At 43.6% G+C, this 17,623-nt stretch overlaps 1 protein-coding gene across 2 annotated transcripts in view; it reads right to left on the bottom strand.

Annotated features, from left to right (window-relative positions):
* The window catches only part of SAR1B (secretion associated Ras related GTPase 1B), a 192,188-nt gene extending 176,870 nt beyond the window's left edge, over positions 1 to 15,318 (bottom strand). Inside the window, exon 1 of one of the 2 annotated variants that reach the window (XM_073573754.1) lies at positions 15,176 to 15,318. The gene's annotated coding sequence lies outside the window, so the exon portion shown is untranslated. The remainder of the gene's footprint in view (positions 1 to 15,175) is intronic. The other variant, XM_073573755.1, reaches the window with a different exon arrangement.
* Between the last annotated feature and the right edge of the window lie 2,305 nt (positions 15,319 to 17,623).

Below are 17,623 nucleotides of genomic sequence, written 5' to 3'. Positions count from 1 at the left end.
GCTCACAGGAGGGGAGGAATTAGGGGTCACATGATCGGGGGCCCTGACTCCTTCCCTTCTGTGATCTCATCACTTACAAGCATGCAGACTAAATTGTAGGTGCTGCTGGTAGCAGAGCGCATAATGCCGCCCCCTGCTGCCTGCCGCTTGAGCAGCTCACTCAAACGGCCTCATTATAGGTGCGGCCCTGTACTCGCCAGTGTGAGCGAGCCCTTATAGAGAGATCCTGTTCCTCATACAAATTTAACACAAGTGATGTCAAACAAAAGTCAAACAAACGCACAGGAATTATTTATTTTGGTTAATTTAAAGAAGGTGAAGTAGAAATTGCAAACATAAAGAGTTCCTCGTATTATCTCTGAAACTAGTTGGATCACTGGAACCAGCTACCTTCATTCCCCCGGCAGTCCTCCACTTCAAGATTTTCTGCCCTAATGCCACCCTTATGGAGTCTATTATTGTTTATTCATAACATGCGCAGTGGTGGCCCTCTGGAGGTCATTTTGTACTGCTTTTTCAGTGATCCTCCTTTCGTACCTCACACAATAAAGTGCCCTTCTCTGGCTCTGTCCATCTTTGCTTGTGTAACGGCCTCTGTAATGGTAACTGCTCCATGGGAGACACATTAATTCTTGTTTTTGGGACAACAGGTATGCATGTGACATCCTGGAGGATCTGGATTACCTGTGCAACCTGAATGTTATAATAATCTGCCACATATCAGTGTAGACAAAGACCATAGAAAAACTAGAGAAGAATCAGACAGGAAGGATAAGGAGAGAGTACGGTAATTGTCTGTGGCCAGCACTATTCTCTTCTAGGGGGTTGTCTTTCAGTTTCCTTTACCGTGCATTTGTAAGGGGAGGCCAGGACTGTAGTCATGGCCAGAGACACTGAAGAATCTGTGTCCCAACCTTCCCTCACAGAAAACTGTATTCCACTTCTCAGCGTACCTGCATCTCCAGGTTCAGGTCCCCCTGGGCGCGTCGCAGGCGGCGACGGCCCTTCTTCCAGGCAACCTCCAGTAATAGAGACACAGACCTGGATAACTTGAACGTTTTCTTTACTGACAACTTCACACATTATATCCACTGTTGACACATCATGGAATTCACATTCAACTTCACTTGTTTCCTCATCTTTCCCTACTTTGCTGACGCTTCTGTGCGGGACACGTCCGGACCGAACCGTCTTAGACTGCTCCCCAGAGTCTTCCTGGCCTAACCTCGCCATGATGACAATTCCTTCTGTCTGTTTCGCCCCAGACTCGAATTCATCAGCCACCCGGTTTGGTTGCCTCTGATAAAGCATTCGGCCCGTCTATATCGCTCCTGTCAAAGCTCTAATTTCCTTCAGTTCCTCACTCCACCCGACTCCCGCCCTAAAGGCGTACGCCCAGGCTATGAGTCGCCACATCTTCTTTCTCCTTTCCTGGCCCACTGCAATGATGCCCAATGATGCAATGCAACGATGCAATGATGAGTGGGCTGCAGCTACTTAACATTGCGTGGCTGCTGATCCACTCTGGGCCTATAGCCCATGTGGACACTTTGGGCACCCTGGCCCCATCTGCCTAACTTCCCTTCTGCACTAACCTTATCTCTCGGCAGCCCCTCCTACACTTAACCCAATACTACCCACTAACTATTCTATACACTAGAGTGCCCCCCTCTAGTGTCCAACCAAAAGTACTATGCTTTCCCTAAACTGTAGTAAACATTATTAGACTATATACAGTGAAGAACATGACAACACAGTAACGGTAATACCCAGAAGGGGTAGCAGTACCATAACATATATTATGTAGTACATGTAACATGTTGCAATACCAGTAAGCAAACAGGCATAAATAAAGCAATGAACATTATAAACCAACGCCTTTACACATTTGTCACATTTATTTGCTCCAGAGCAGGTGAAATTGATCACAATTGCTTATGATTCTTAACTGGGCAGATTGATATCCCTAAAGTTTGGGGTTATAATGTGAAAATCAAATGAGACATGTAGAGATATGGCTTGTCTTAAAGGTTATTCTAAGCAAAGCTTGCACGCTAGTTCTCCAGCTACTGGGGCATGCGACTCTGAAGATGGTATAAAACAGGGAAAGAGATATAATCTTCATAAAATCATTATAAGGAGATTCATGATATTGACTGCAGAGGGTGGTAAATACCTTGACACTGATTGACTTTAATTAGCGACTTTAACATGGAAAATAATAGCTCTGGATTTTTTTTTTTTTGAGGGGGGGGTTGATTTATTCCTACGCTGTGTGTATGAAAACTTTATAGGCTACTGGTAAGGGAAGGAAAAATGTAGTCAGTTGAACACTGGCTAAACCAGGCAATGAGTCAAAGAGACCACTATTATTCATGCATTAACCTCTAGACAATATGATTTCCGTGCCGTGAATCACCTGGCTGCAAAAGTTAAGGTACTGTCACACTTAGCGATGCACCAGCGATCCCGACCAGCGATATGACGCGGTCAGGATCGCTGGTGCATCGCTAAGTGGTCGCTAGTGAGCTGCCACACAGGCAGATCTCACCAGCGACATAGCAGCGGTCAGAGGTCGTTACTTACCTGTCAGAAGAGGCGATCCTGACGTCCTCCCGCCCACGTCCACGCGTCGCTCGTTGGCGCCAGCAGGAAGCCCAGTAGGAAGCTGACGATGAGAAACGGCCCAGGACGTTCTCGCGCGATCAGCGATAACTAGCGGGGGAGCGGTCGGAGGTAAGTATCACACATAGCGATATCGCTAGCAATATCACTATAACGTCACAAAAACCAGTGATGTTATAGCGATATTGCTAGTGATATCGCTTAGTGTGACAGGCACTTTAGAGTAGTTGCACACCGGATCTTTAGCTGATTAGCAAGATGTGGTTACAGATGGAGTCAGGACATGCACAAAGGGAGGCAGACATATATTTGTTATAACCTAAAAAGTTTATCTAAATATTAATGCTTGACTGACTTAAATAGAACCCTCAGCATTCTGATTGGTTATGAGGTCAGATGTGCTTCTTGGCCAACTATCTTGAGAGCTCTGCAAGGCCAATCAGTATAGTACACCAAAGTGCCGAGCAGCATCCACAACATGGACATAATTGAGGTGGTGGCTAATATGAAATGGCAAAGCAATCTTAGGGAATTACATTGTACTATTTCAGGTTGGGTTGGATGATGGTTCTTAAGCAGGTACATGTGGTACATATCGGAATAAGCCCACAAAGGAATAGGAGAAAATATTCCATTTTTACCCATTCACAAGCAATCTTTGTGTTATTGTACGATAAATCCTCTGTACTATTGGTCCAGCACAAGGGAAAACTATGACCATAGTGGCCAAACAAGTATACTGCTGAAAGAAATCTATAGCTAGAAAATGGCTCAGGAAATGAGTAACGGATTTGTCACAGCAGTGGACCTTGTGGTTGCGCAAGTATGGGACTTAATGTTGGCAAAGCCAGTGATCCATAGAGAGCATAAAGGAAATGCTTATAGCTTATTCACTATGCTATTGCTCTGTCTAAATGATTGAGCACCCATTCACAAAAACCTTGTGAAATTCAGAATTGAGTTGAGGTCCATTTAGGCCCCCTGTCCGCTTAAATAACGTACATGTGAGACTGTCCATTTTTACCATCCATGTGGTTTTCTGTTGTCTGTCTGTGTGTACCATTCCTGTGCACGTCTGTACCATCCATGTGCCGTCATTGTGACAACCGTGTGACGTTCGTGTGACACGTACCGGAACAGAATACAGAATAGAAATTACAGATTATTATGTGTAAGGCTATGTACCCACGTATGCAGAATATTCCTGACTAAAAAGCGAACTCCTTCCCAGGAAACGCACGTTTTTTTCCGCTCGTTTTCAGCGCGTATTTTGCGCGTTTTTTATGTGTTTTTTTCTGACGCTTCCCCAGTCTCATAGTATATAGCTTGAAATGCGGATTTTTCCACGAAATTAATGAGCATGATGCGTTTTTTACCGCGATTAGTTTTTTCACGGAAAAAGACGCATCAATACGCACAAAAAGTGCGTAATTCATTAAAACAAATGGGATGCTTCTTGTAAGCATTTTTTAAGCGTTTTTGCAGGTAAAAACGCTTAAAAAACGCTTACCTGGGTACACAGCCTTAAAGATATGCGGAGAGATAGATAGACAGATAAGGGGGTTTTACACATAGCGATATCGCTAGCAATATCGCTAAAGCATCACCGATTTGGTGACGCAGCAGCGATATCGCTAGTGATATCGCTATGTGTGATACTTACCTCCGACCGTCTCCCCCGCTGTCTGTCGCTGATCGCGAGAGATCGCGCAGCTCAATTTCTCGTCGGGCGCTTCCTGCTAAGCTTCCTGCTGGTGCCGACAAGAGACACGTGGACGGGAGGACGCCAGGATCGCTGCATGTGAAAGGTAAGTAACGACCGCTGTATCGCTGCTGCATCACTGTGAGATCTGCCTGTGTGGCAGCTCACTAGCGACCATTTAGCGATGCACCAGCGATCCTGACCGGGTCGTATCGTTGTCGGCATCGCTGGTGCATCGCTAAATGTAAAGGGGCCTATAGATAGATAGATAGATAGATAGATAGATAGATAGATATGGGGTAAATATATGCTAGATAGAAAGACAGATAGATAAATAGATAATAGATAAATAGATATGTGAGATATATACATTAATTTGCACCTTGCATGTGTAGCTTGCAGTACATGTATTAACCTAATAAATAAAGGAAAAACATGATGTGGGATCCCCCCATTGTTAGTAACCAGCAAAAGTAAGACAGACAGCTGAGAGCATATATTATCAGGCTTGGAAAGTCCTTAGGTTATTGGGCTTTTTCCAGCATAAAAATACTAGCCCGCAGCCATTTCAGAAGTGAAGCATCACATGAATTGCTACAATTCTGACATTTTGTCTTTTCTTTTCCCGATTCCCTCGTGCATTGGCAATTGGGGTAATGGGCTTGGAGTTGATGTCAGCTGTGAAGTGTTCAAAAACACGGCTGGCATCAAGCTCTGGTGCTAGTAATGGAGAGGTGTCTATCAGACACCCCATATTACTAAACCAGTAATAAAAAGCAAACACACAAATACATTAGTTAATTAAACAGTCCCCAACACTTTCCCTAATTCACCACTTTCCTAAACAGAATTGTAAAAAATTATACACAGTTCCAATGTAGTCTACCGAATCTGACGTAGTCAAAGCAAATCCAGCAAATCCTTCATACAAAACTTATGGAGCCTTGTTCTAATACTCCATAGTCTTGCCAACAGCCACTTCCATGTCACGCAGTGCTACGCAACACCTGGTGACTTGGAAAAGCAGTGACATATGTAGAAACCGCAGGAATGTGGGATGTTGTCACCGACAGGAGGCAGATCAAGAGTTAACAGGTTTATTTATCAATAAATGCACTCCACACAGGCAGTAGTGGGTTTCAGGGTGATGGTAGGAAATGAGGCAGAACGGGGAGAGTGGCAGGGTAGGTGACGGATGAACGATAGTTCGGAATTAAAGAGGTGAAACTTATCAGACTGTAGTCTTCATGTGTGCAGTGTCTCAGGGTTCCAACAGTGGCACTGACAGCAACGGCACGTGACGCCTCTTCTGTAGCAGATGGGAGACCAACGGTGGCACCGACAACAGCGGCGAGTGATGTATCAACGAAGTCTCTGGGAAACGGGTAGATTTCCCGTGCTTACAGGTGTCTAGCACGGTACTGAGTCCAGTGTGGGGAACCGCTGGAACGAGACTTCGCTCCGCGGTGTGCACAAGTCCTTGGTAGTGAGGCCCAGAAGCTCTCGAACTATAAACCCTGGAGAAGTCAGGTCACATGTGTCTGGGCCACTATTAACTAACACAGTCAGGGTGTAACTGACGGCCACGACTACCGGTCCCTTTCAAACAGCACGTGCGCAGCACTCACCTTCCTGGAGTGTCTGGCACTTAACTTTATGGGGGTAACAAGGAACGCACTGTACTTCTCCTTTTCTCTTGTCCCGGCTATTGGCGAAGGGCGATGGCGGTAGCGGATTTGTGTGGCATAGGTGCTCCCTGGGCGGAGCACTCCTCTCACTCAATGCTGTAGCATCCGACTTGGCTCTGCTCTGCGTGCACGGATCTGCAAGACCCATTTCTGTACTGCTCTGCATTACACAGCTCTCTCTGCAGGCGATGGGCTCTCTATGCGGCCTGTCGTAGCGTCGGAAGTCTCTGAGGGAAGGGGAGGCAGAGCGCGCCGCTCTCCGCTCTCCATGCTGCTCTGCATTCGCGCCAAACTGTCCTGCAGCATGCACTTTCTGCTCTTATCTCTCTGCTGCTGCGTGCGCTTTTTCCGACTCACTCCCCACCCTCCTTTTTTCAGCCGTAAGCTCCATCTCACTAATGCTTCCCTCATGCAGCAGGAGAAGGTCCAACTCTCTCAGGCTTCCCCCCAGAAACAGAGGATGGAGCCCTTTCAGTTCCGGACCCGGCATGCAGGTACCCACGTTCCGGTCTATCTCCTTACACATAAGTAAAGTTACCGCTCTTCAGACCCGTCAGGTCTAGCATAGTGCAGCATGACTTGGAAGTGGATGTTTGCAAAGACTATGCAACCTCAGAACGAGGCTTCATAGGCTTTGTACGGAGGACTCGGTGGACTTCATTGGATTTGCTTGAACTACTTCAGATTCTGTAGACTATGTTGGACGTACAATGGAGTTTTTTTAAATAAAGTGGTGAACCAGGGAAAGTGTCTTTGTTTTATTTCTCTGTGTTTTCTGTGTATGTTTTTTAAGGTTTCCAGTCACTGGACTATGTCAGATTCGCTGGGCTACGTCGGACCTGTGTGAAATTTTTTTTTTAATAAAGTGGTGAACCATCGAAAGTGTTGAGGAGTATTTAGTTAGATAGTTTTTGGGGTGCGTTTTTTTTATTACTGGTTTAGCAGTGGGGGTGCAACAGGGCTTGAAGTCAGCTGTATTTTTGGACACATCACAGCTGATAGCAAACTCAAAAACCATTATCCAAATTGCCAAAGCACCAGGGCAATCAGAAAGAGCCAATAAGAAGCACCAGAATTGGAGCATCTTATGTGATGCTCCACTTCTGGGGCAGCTGATGGTTGGTATTTTTAGGCTGGGAAGGGGCCACTAACCATGGACCTTCCCACCTGTTAACATCAGCTCACAGCTGTCTGCTTTGCTGTTTACCAAAAATAGGAGGACCCAGAATGATTTATTTCTTTATTTGGATTAATAGAATGGTCTACAAGCTTTTAATCTAGCTATCTAGTATCTATCATTATCTTTGCACATATTTAACACTTAAAAATCAGTAATTTCTTGAATACAATACATTGCGTTATGTGTCACATGAACGACACACGGATGTCATCCATGTGCGATAAAAAGCGGCATTCATTGCACTTCAAACGAGAGGTCTGCCTGTATAATCAGAAAATAAGTCGTAATTTAGTGCCACACATCAGCTGTAGTTATCGGCCCTGAATTGTCTGGTGTCACATTGTGACAAGGGACTGTGGGCACCTACCCGATGCCTTGAATTAGGGGTACCATAGGCTATTCCTTTCCCCCGGATTACCTTGGATGGTGGAGATGCCTGGGTCTCCCACTTTCCTATGCTCCTATCTTAACCTTATCTGTTCCCTCCCCCACCCAGGGAGGTAAGAGGGCGATGTGTATAGGCAAACATCAACCAGACAGACAAGGGTAAACAGACACACCAAATAACAGAGTGGGAAACAGGGGATGAATAGAAAGGATGAAACCAAATGGGACAGGATAAGTATAAACATACAAACCAACTACACACAGCAATCTCCTGAAAAACTCTCCAACCATCTACTCCAAACACTGAACTCTCTACTTCAGCTCCAAACCAGATAGTGATAACTATCACTTGCAAGGTCAGAGGCAAGGGGAAGGGGTTTTATACCTGCTAGGAGTAAGAAACTCAGAACAGCTGATACAACCCAAGGTATAGAATTCCAGGAGTTCAACTAAGCAGTTTAACCCCTGTAGTACCAGAGCAAAAAAAGACAGAACTGCTAATAGGACTGTGAAGCTGTGCTAACTACCGCAGGTGTATGTGTCACCAGACGCTGTGATCGGCTGACCCCAACATTTTACAAAATTTAGATATAAATTGAACCCCCAGTCGGAAACAATAACAGAGGGAATCCCATGCAATTTCATGATCTCCTTAATTAAAATTTGTGCCAAAGTCTTGGCATTTGGTAATGCAGGTACCACAATTAAAGAGCCATCTTTCTGAATCTATCCACAAAATATTACTGTGCTACCTGCTGACCCAGGTAGATCAGTGATGAAATCTACAGACAAATGAGTCAATGGTCTACAGGGAATCGTCAAAGGTTGAAAAGCCCCAGACGGACAAGTATGTGGGGTCTTAGAAAGAGCTCAAGTAAAGCAGGCAACTACATAATCCTGAACATCCTGGTGCATCCTAGACCACCAAAAACTAGGAATAAGAAAATCTGTGATGACTTTTACTATCAGAATGTCTAGCTAGGACCAAATTGTGATGTTAACTCAAAATTCTAAGACGGAGATTCACAGGGAAAAAGAGGTTCATTCCTTCTCCAGATCAGAACATATTATAGCAATAATTACTCCTTTCCATAATATGGAAAACTGTTCTCGAATATTACCTAGAAAACAACGAGTCAATTTATCCACCTTAATGTTCTTATTCCCCGGCCTATAAATCACAAAAAACTTGTATCTGGTGTGGTAGCAGCTCACTCGGCTACACATGGAGGTAGACACGGGTACACCGTGTCTTTAAGAGTTTCCTTTTGTTTATTGTAGGCAGCATAAACCAAGCTGTGGTAAAGAAAATACAGCCTTCTGGGCAAAACAGGAAAGCAGAACAAAATGGTAGCAGAATAAACACAGTCCTTCTGGAAGTGGGGCTCCACCCGCTCATGGTTGGCAGAACACACACTGTTTAGCTTCACAAGACCATGCAACACAGCCCTGGAGTGCTCCTTCTCCAGGCACACCCACTGAACCCTGAGAGTTCTTTCCTTCAGCCAATTAAGCCCAGACCATGTGACTCCTCAACCACGTGACTGATCACATGACTGTGACATCACCAAGCTCCTGTCATCACACAGTGGTGCCACTTCTGTAGGTGGAGATAAGGGGGGACACTCTCCCATCCGCTCTATGAATGTCTCCCTATAAAGCAAGCCCTTAACATACGTTAACTTAACCCTCGCAACAGTTACTGGAAATAAAACTCTGGATTTTGTATCACTGACACCATTAGGCGTAGTGAAACATATTTCCCCTCTATTACATTTCCAGTGACTCTGTCACACTGGTAAAAAACAATGACAACCTTACCTGTCTAGGTGTCAGACGTTTAGTAGATTCCAGATACAATACATTTTTGTGATCAGTGATGACCATGACTGGATGAACTGCCCCCTCCAAACAATGACTCCATTCCTCAAAGGCCAACTTTATTGGCAAGAGCTCCCTATTGCCAATGTCATAATTCTTTTCGGCGGACAACTTTTTTTGGCGAAATATGCACACAGACTCAATTTACTTGGAAATGAACCCTATAACAATACAGCCCCAACCCCTACCTCCAACGGGTCTACCTTCACAATGAATGATTGAGTAACGTCAGGCTGTATACCGCCCGGAATGTCGCAGGATCCATACAAAAGCTGGTGGAAGATAATAAATATCCCAAAAAAAGGAATCTCCTCAAAAGTAAACATATATGTTTCTGACTTGATGTAAAATTAATTTTCACTGAGTATTTGTAGGACCTGTCTGGTGTGACTCAATGTCCGGTGAATAAATCAATTTGTCATCCAGGTAGAATTACCACAAATCTACTTACCAGATGATGGAAAATGTTGTTTACAAGGTGTTGAAACATTGGCCAACTTAAATGGCATGACAAGATTTTCGTAGTGTCTCTTTGGTGTATTAAAAGCAGTCTTCCACTCATCTCCCTCCTTAATACGGATGAGATTATAGGCCAACCTAAGGTCTAGTTTGGAAAACCACTTGGCCCCAACAATCTGATTAAAGAGATCAGGAATGAGAGAGAAAGGGTATAGATCCTGAACAGTGATCTGATTTAGTTCCTAGAAACCAAAGCAGGGGCACAGCCCCCCATCTTTTTTCTTAACAAAAAAAAAATCTGTCTGCCACCGGAGATGAGAAGGGTCTGATATGTCCCTCAGAAAAGCTCTCTGTAATATAATTTTCATGGCCTGCCTCTCAGGACCAGAACTATTATACAACCTGCTCTTAGGCAACTTAGCCCCAGGAATCAAATTGACTGAGCAATCATAAGGGTGATGAGGTGGTAGTTCTTGACACCCTTGTTCCGAAAACACATCCTCGTAATCAGACAAATACTCCAGTAGAGACCTGGCAGTTAATAAGGATAAACGACTGTTAATGCAGTTATTTTGACAGTAATTGCTTCAACTCACTACCTTCAGTGCATGCCAGGCCACTAAAGGATTGCGTAAAGTCAACCAAGGTAGGCCAAGAACCACTGGGGAGGGCAACCTATCTAACACATAACAATTGATGTATTCAGTGTGCATGGCCCGAAGACGTACTGTATATCCTGAAAGACCTGAGTGAAATGACCCCTGACTCAAAAGTGCAAAATTTATAGCAATTATTGGAATAGCTCTTGACAACTAATGAGGAATAAGGCCCTGGGTCTGTACAAACCGGGCATCAACCAGATTTAACTTCACCCCACTGTCCAAAAATGCAGAAATAGAGACCTTTCTTTCTCCCAAAAGGATTTTGACAGGTAGAAATTGTGACCTTCCAATGGAGGAAATATGTACACCCCATTTGCTAACCTCTACGCAACCTGGGCTTCTTAGTTTTCCAGCGGTTGTTTACGTATGGATGGGTAGGTACCCACAAAATGACTCATCCCCACAAAAAAACTCCTCTTTTGTGCCAAACCACCGGAGGACTGATGCAACATGTTGCTCCCCCCAGTTGCATGGGTACCTCAGTAAACTCAGGCCTAGGTTCATTAGACACATTACTCCCCAAAAATTGAGGTGTCACCTTTTGTCTTTCTCTGAGACAGCAGCCTACATGGATAGCTAGAAACAGAGCCACCTTCAGGGTAACCGGGTTCTCATACAGAGCAAAGGGATCCTCTACTCTCTCAGAGAGCCCCCTGGCAAAACTGACTCAGGAGCGCGACGTCATTCCACCTACTATCTGTAAACCACCTACAGAACGTTGATTAATACTCCTCAGCTGGCTTGTCACCCTCCGGAAGCTGACGTAGTTTAGGCTCAGCCAGAGAGACACGGTCGGGGTCATCATAGACAGGACCAAGAGCCTGAAAAAATTCCTTGATCGTCTGAAGCGACTGAGAATCAGACAGGAGAGAAAATGCCCAGGCTTGAGGGTCACGCTGGAGAAGAGAAATTACGATCTCCATCCATTGTTCCTTGGTACCCATTGAGTGAGGACATAACCTAAAATAAAATTTGTAGGCTTCCCTGAAAGCCACAAATTTATTCCCATCCCCAGAGAACCTATGCGGCAAAGTAATTTAGGACTCTACCAAAGATTGCACGGGAGGCGAGACCCCTAAACCTGGAGTCAATGGGTGCTGCAAAGCAACTGAGCCACCTCCAGGCTGAGTTGTTGTAGCTGTCCTGACAGAGCAGCCACAGGATCCATAATGGATCCAGAAAGGTATGATCAGTGATGATGTGATGTAGTGACAAGGATCTGTGGCCACCTAACCGATCACTCAAACTAGGGGTGCCGTAGGCTATGCCTGTCCCCAAAATACCTTGGATGGTGGAGATGCCGGGGTCTTGACCCCAATATACTATCTAACCCTTATCTGTTTCCTCCCCCACCCAGGCAGTTGTGAGGTCAAAGTGAACAGGCAAACACTAACCAGACAGACAGGGGTAAGCAGACAGGGATAAAACAAAACTACAGTCATACAAATACACTCACAAAACAACAGACTGGAAAACAGGATGAAAAGGAAGGAAGAAATCAAATGGGAGAGGATAAGGATAAACATACAAACCAACTACATGCAGCAATCTCCTGAAAAACTCTCCAATCGTCTTTTTCAAACACTGAACTTCCTCTTTCATCTACAAACTATCACTGGTAAGATCAGAAGCAAGGAGGAGGGTTCTTCTGAGAGAAACAAACTCAGAACAGCTAATACAGTCCAAGACAGAGAACTCAAAGCATCCAACTAAGCAGTTTAACCCCTGCTGCCCCCTGCAGCACCAGAGCAATGAATGCTTGAACTGCTAATAGGATGGTGAAGCCGTTCTAACTACCGCAGGTGTATGTGTCACCAAACACTGTGATCGTCTGACCCCATTCTGTTGCGGTGTCCCCATGACATCTGGTTTGTAAATATTTGTTTCAACACTTCATTTATAAGAAAATTCTATGTACAAAAGCAGCAGAACCATGTGGGTCATCAAAGTCACTTTCATAAATAACTACAAGTTTGATTTAAGATTTTGATTTGTGAATCATCATACAATGGTTTCTATGCACATGCACACATTTTTTTTTTCTTCATACGGCTCATAGATCTCATGGGGTTTGTCCTAGTATATATCTGGATACATTTCAGCTACGACAAGTCATCCTTCAAAATAGTGGCATTTGTCACATGTGTAATGTTTGCAGTCACCTTGCAGCTACAAAATGGCTACCACGAACAGGCTTGGCACAAGCTACTCCATTTCCCAGAACCCAGGACAACGGGACCATCACCCTTTAAACCATGTACAGGGATCTGTACTTATACAGTTGTCCATGGGCTAGAGCCATAGGCGCCGCCGTCGTAATTTTGCTAGAGGAAAAAATTGTCTCCATCAAGATGGTGCTGGTGGCACCTGTAGCAGCTATCGAATCGCTGATATACAACTATGCTATAGATGCTACTGTGCAGGGCGCTCAGTGCCATTTTGAGACAGAATTTTTTTTTTTCAGAATAAATATATATCACTAAATAAAATAATTTAATGCATAATATAGATGCTTTCATGCCGCAGTGCAGGTGATGCCACTGGCACCTGCCAGCTGAATGTGATTTTTTTTTTCAATACATATTCAGTATGTAAAATAGGTAGCAGGTGACTGAGGGATCAGTGACCTGTCATAAGCCATCAGTATGAATAGCTAAGCACAGACCGCCCCAGAGCACGAGAATCTCATTAACTGAAAACTACAAATGCAGATTAAACAACAACCACAAGACGGATTTAATCAACCAAGGTATCATTTATTTATAATGTATTCCTATGCAGCCGCACATAGAATCATAGAATGGTAGAGTTGGAAGGGACCTCTGGGCCATCTGGTCCAACCGCCTGCTCAACGTAGGATTTACTAATCATCCCAAACAGATGTCTGTCCAGCCTCTGTTTGAAGACTTCTATTGAAGGAGAACTCACCACCTCTCGTGTCAGCCTATTCCCGAGTGCCGGTGGCAGTGCTGGGTATTGAGACACGAGACTCGTGTGAGTTTCTCGCAAGTGTGACCCCGGCCTACGCTGTATAGCGGCGCCAACCTGACACTGTCTATAGTTTACTCAGCATAATCCTGCTGACAGGTTCCCTTTACATAGCTGACTACACCGTCCAGAGCACTCAGGAAGGAATGAGCAAACCCTAGACCATAATAACCCCATAGTTCCCTATAAAGCAGCAACAAAACTCCCAAGGAAAAACAGTTCTGGCGCTGTCACGCATCACAAGCAACAAAGTTAGGATGTTGCCCAGCAGCCAAAGCAGAAACAAAGGAGGCACGAATTGGCACAGATGTTACAGCATTGTCAATATGGATGAAAAAGATGGAAAACACAGGGAAAGAACATGGGCACAGAAAAACATCTCATATGTGAGTCACCGGATTTAGCTGTTTATTCTCAGATTGCATCTGAATAGTGCTGAATGTATTATTCATATTTAGAGCAATGCTCTAAGTACTTATGTCCTCCCATTATGCACACTGCTTTCTTCCCCCACAATTAATCTGTGCCCTATGACTTCCTGTTTTTTTCTCAGCCCTATAGCCAGTAGACTTAGACCCTGATTCGTCATTGCTGTTTCTCCAGTCTTCTGTAGCAATTTGCTCTGTATTAGTGGCTTTAGTAATGGCACGTCATTAGCTATAGTTTTTGTGTCACTTTTTAAGTTGCCTTTCTTTTTAATTCCTCCTCAATATTTTGCTTTTCTAAAGATTCATGATTTTTTTTTGTTTTTTTGCCGCATCTCACACCAGTCTCTGACTGAAGAAACGTTTTTTGGTGGAGTTTCTATGTTGGTGCAGTCAAAAACTGACATGCGTCATCTTAAAGAATTAAAACGGTTAAAAAAAAAAAATTAAGAGCATTTTTATTTTGCACCAACTTTATGAATTTTAAAAAATTGGGGCCAAAATAACTTCAGCAAACGCAAGGCAAACAAAGAAAAGTGATTTTGATACATGTAGTAAAATTCTAGACAAACATACTTGAAACAATACTGGATAATTGTTTAAAAAATGATAATGAATGCTCACAAAAAATCTATGAATAAAGTATACTTCACCATTCTGATTGATTTCTGTTCCCTCCATTTTTAGGGTCCTGAAATAGAGCACAACTCCCCACATTTATTTTTCAGGCTATCCAGATGTTGTTGAGAGACCACTCATGATTGTAGACATGCAGACACTGACCACCAGAATCCTCAGTGCGCCGTAGAACACATTACCGAATTGACTTTTGACACATGAAATACAGAAGCCCACAAAACCACAACACAATGCTTTGTGACAATGGCTTTGTATCTCTATATCCTTCACTTCATAACATGCAGTTTAAAACAATAGTATACAGTTATGGTAAGCAAATCTACTCATACAACCAAAACCTACAAAGAAAAGTTTACATTTTGCCCAAAAAAGGTGTTTTTCTGTGCTCAGCAGTCACATTGATTTGCAGTGGACAGTTCCCTGAACAGAGCAAGTTTAAACCAGAAGTCTAAAGTTTTCATCCTAAAATTGCAAAACAAATGATCATCCACTCCTATCATTTCCCCTCTCATCCATAAACCCACAAAACAAAGTGTCACCTGAATCAGCAGCAGGATCAGGTTATCCAGTGATCCAGTGTTTGCTCCCTGCTGCACAGTCACAAGATCTATAGCACTCAAACCCTAGGAGCCAGGTTGTCTCCTCCCCTGCTGCAGCAACCTCTGCACTGTCACATCTGATCACAGCTGATTGTCACGGTGATCCCCTCCTGTCACAGGTTTGTCACTGGATCAGCCGTCTCTATAGTAAGTAGGGCTCAGTGTGTCCCTACTTAGAACTGGTGCAAGTACCGCAGTACAATGCTAAACATCAAGGCAACCTGTACTGTCAGTCACGGTGACAAGTATGTAAGTTTTCTCCTAAAGACTGTTGTTCATTCCTATATGCTAAAAAGACATTCCAGGGTTGCCTGATTTTATTTTTTTGAGAAACCCTTTATAAAACTGCAAACATTTTACAGATACAATAGTGCTTCTAGTTTAGCAGAAGTGACTAAGCACTGACTATACCATTAATATCTGTCGTGATGCCTAAGGATTGAGTCAGAAATTTCTGGACACCTGGACTCAAATTCATGAACAACCTAAAGATTGACCACACCCCATAAAGAGGAGAATAGAAACACTCTTCGACAAAGAAAGGAATGTAAAAGGACGAAAATCATACCTGACCTGACCAATCTGTGATCTATAGATAACCAATGTAGAAAGCAGATCACATGTTTAAAATGCCATAAAAGAGTCTGTCAATAAAAAAACACATAAAGTACAATTATATAACTCAAAGAACAACCTTGTAACATAAAAGACACACCACATAGTCCTCCATACAGGATTATTGGCACCACATAGTGCTCCAAACAGTATTATGGCCCCACATAGTGCTCCATACAGTATAATGAGCCCCATTTAGTGCTCCATACAGTATAATTGGCCCCATATAATGCTCTATACAGTGTAATGGGCCCCATATAGTGCTCCATACTGTATAATGGGTCTCATACAATGCTCCTTACAGCATAATGGGCTCCATATATTGCTTCATACAGTATAACGAGCCCCATATATTGATCCATACACTAAAATTGCCCCATATATTGCTTCATACAAAATAAAGGGCCCCATATACAGTGGGGAAAAAAGTATTTAATCAACCACCAATTATGCAAGTTCTCCCACTTAAAAAGATGAGAGAGGACTGTAATTCACATCATAGGTAAACCACAACTGTGAGAATCAAAATGAGAAAACAAATCCAGAAAATCACCTTGTTTGATTTGGCAACATTTATTTTGCAAATTATGGTGAAAAATAAGTATTTGGTCACAAAAAAACAGGCAAGATTTCTGGCTCTCACAGACCTGTAACTTCTTCTTTAAGAGGCTCCTCTGTCCTCCACTCATTACCTGTACTAATGGCACCTGTTTGAACTTGTTATCAGTATAAAAGACACCTGTCCACAACCACAAACAGTCACACTCCAAACTCCACTATGGTGAAGACCAAAGAGGTGTTGAAGGACACCAGAAACAAAATTGTAGCTCTGCACTAGGCTGGGAAGACTGAATCTGCAATAGGCAAGCAGCTTGGTGTGATGAAATCAACTGTGAGCGCAATAATAAGAAAATGGAAGACATACAAGACCACTGATAATCTCCCTCGATCTGGGGCTCCAGGCAAGATCTTACCCCGTGGGGTCAAAATGATAACAAGAACGGTGAGCAAAAATCCCAGAACCACACGAGGGGACCTAGTGAATGACCTGCATAGAGCTGGGACTACCGTAACAAAGGCTACCATCAGTAACACACTATGCCGCCAGGGACTCAGATCCTACAGTGCCAGATGTGTCGCCCTGCTTAAGCCAGTACATGTCTGGGCCTATCTGAAGTTTGCAAGAGAGTATTTGGATTATCCAGAAGAATATTGGGAAAATGTCATATGGTCTGGTGAAACCAAAGTAGAACTATTTAGTAGAAACAAAACTCGTTGTGTTTGGAGAAGACAGAATGCTGAGTGGCATCCAAAGAACACTATACCTACTATGAACCATTGGGGTGGAAACATCATGCTTTGGGGCTGTTTCTCTGCAAACAGACCAGGACGACTGTACATGAAAGAATGAATGGGGCCATGTATTGTGAGATTGTGCATAAAACCTCTTTCCGTCAGCAAGGGCATTGAAGATGAAATGTGGATGGGTCTTTCAGCATGATAATGATCCCAAGCACACCGCCAGGGCAACGAAGGAGTAGCTTCGTAAGAAGCATATGAAGGTACTGGAGTGGCCTAACCAGTATCCAGATCTCAACCCCATAGAAAACATTTGCAGGGAGTTGAAAGTTTGCGTTGCCCAGTGACAGGCCCAAGACATCACTGCTGTAGAGGAGATCTGCATGGAGAAATAGGCCAACATGTCATTGCTAACAAAGGATATATAATAAAATATTGAGATGAACTTTTGTTAATGACCAAATACTTATTTTC

The sequence above is a fragment of the Dendrobates tinctorius genome, unplaced genomic scaffold, assembly GCF_039654945.1.
Source record: "Dendrobates tinctorius isolate UK_male_01 unplaced genomic scaffold, ASM3965494v1 ptg000036l, whole genome shotgun sequence".
Taxonomy (NCBI): domain Eukaryota; kingdom Metazoa; phylum Chordata; class Amphibia; order Anura; family Dendrobatidae; genus Dendrobates; species Dendrobates tinctorius.
Note: the sequence above shows the minus strand (reverse complement) of the source record. Positions and strands in the feature narration are given on the sequence as shown.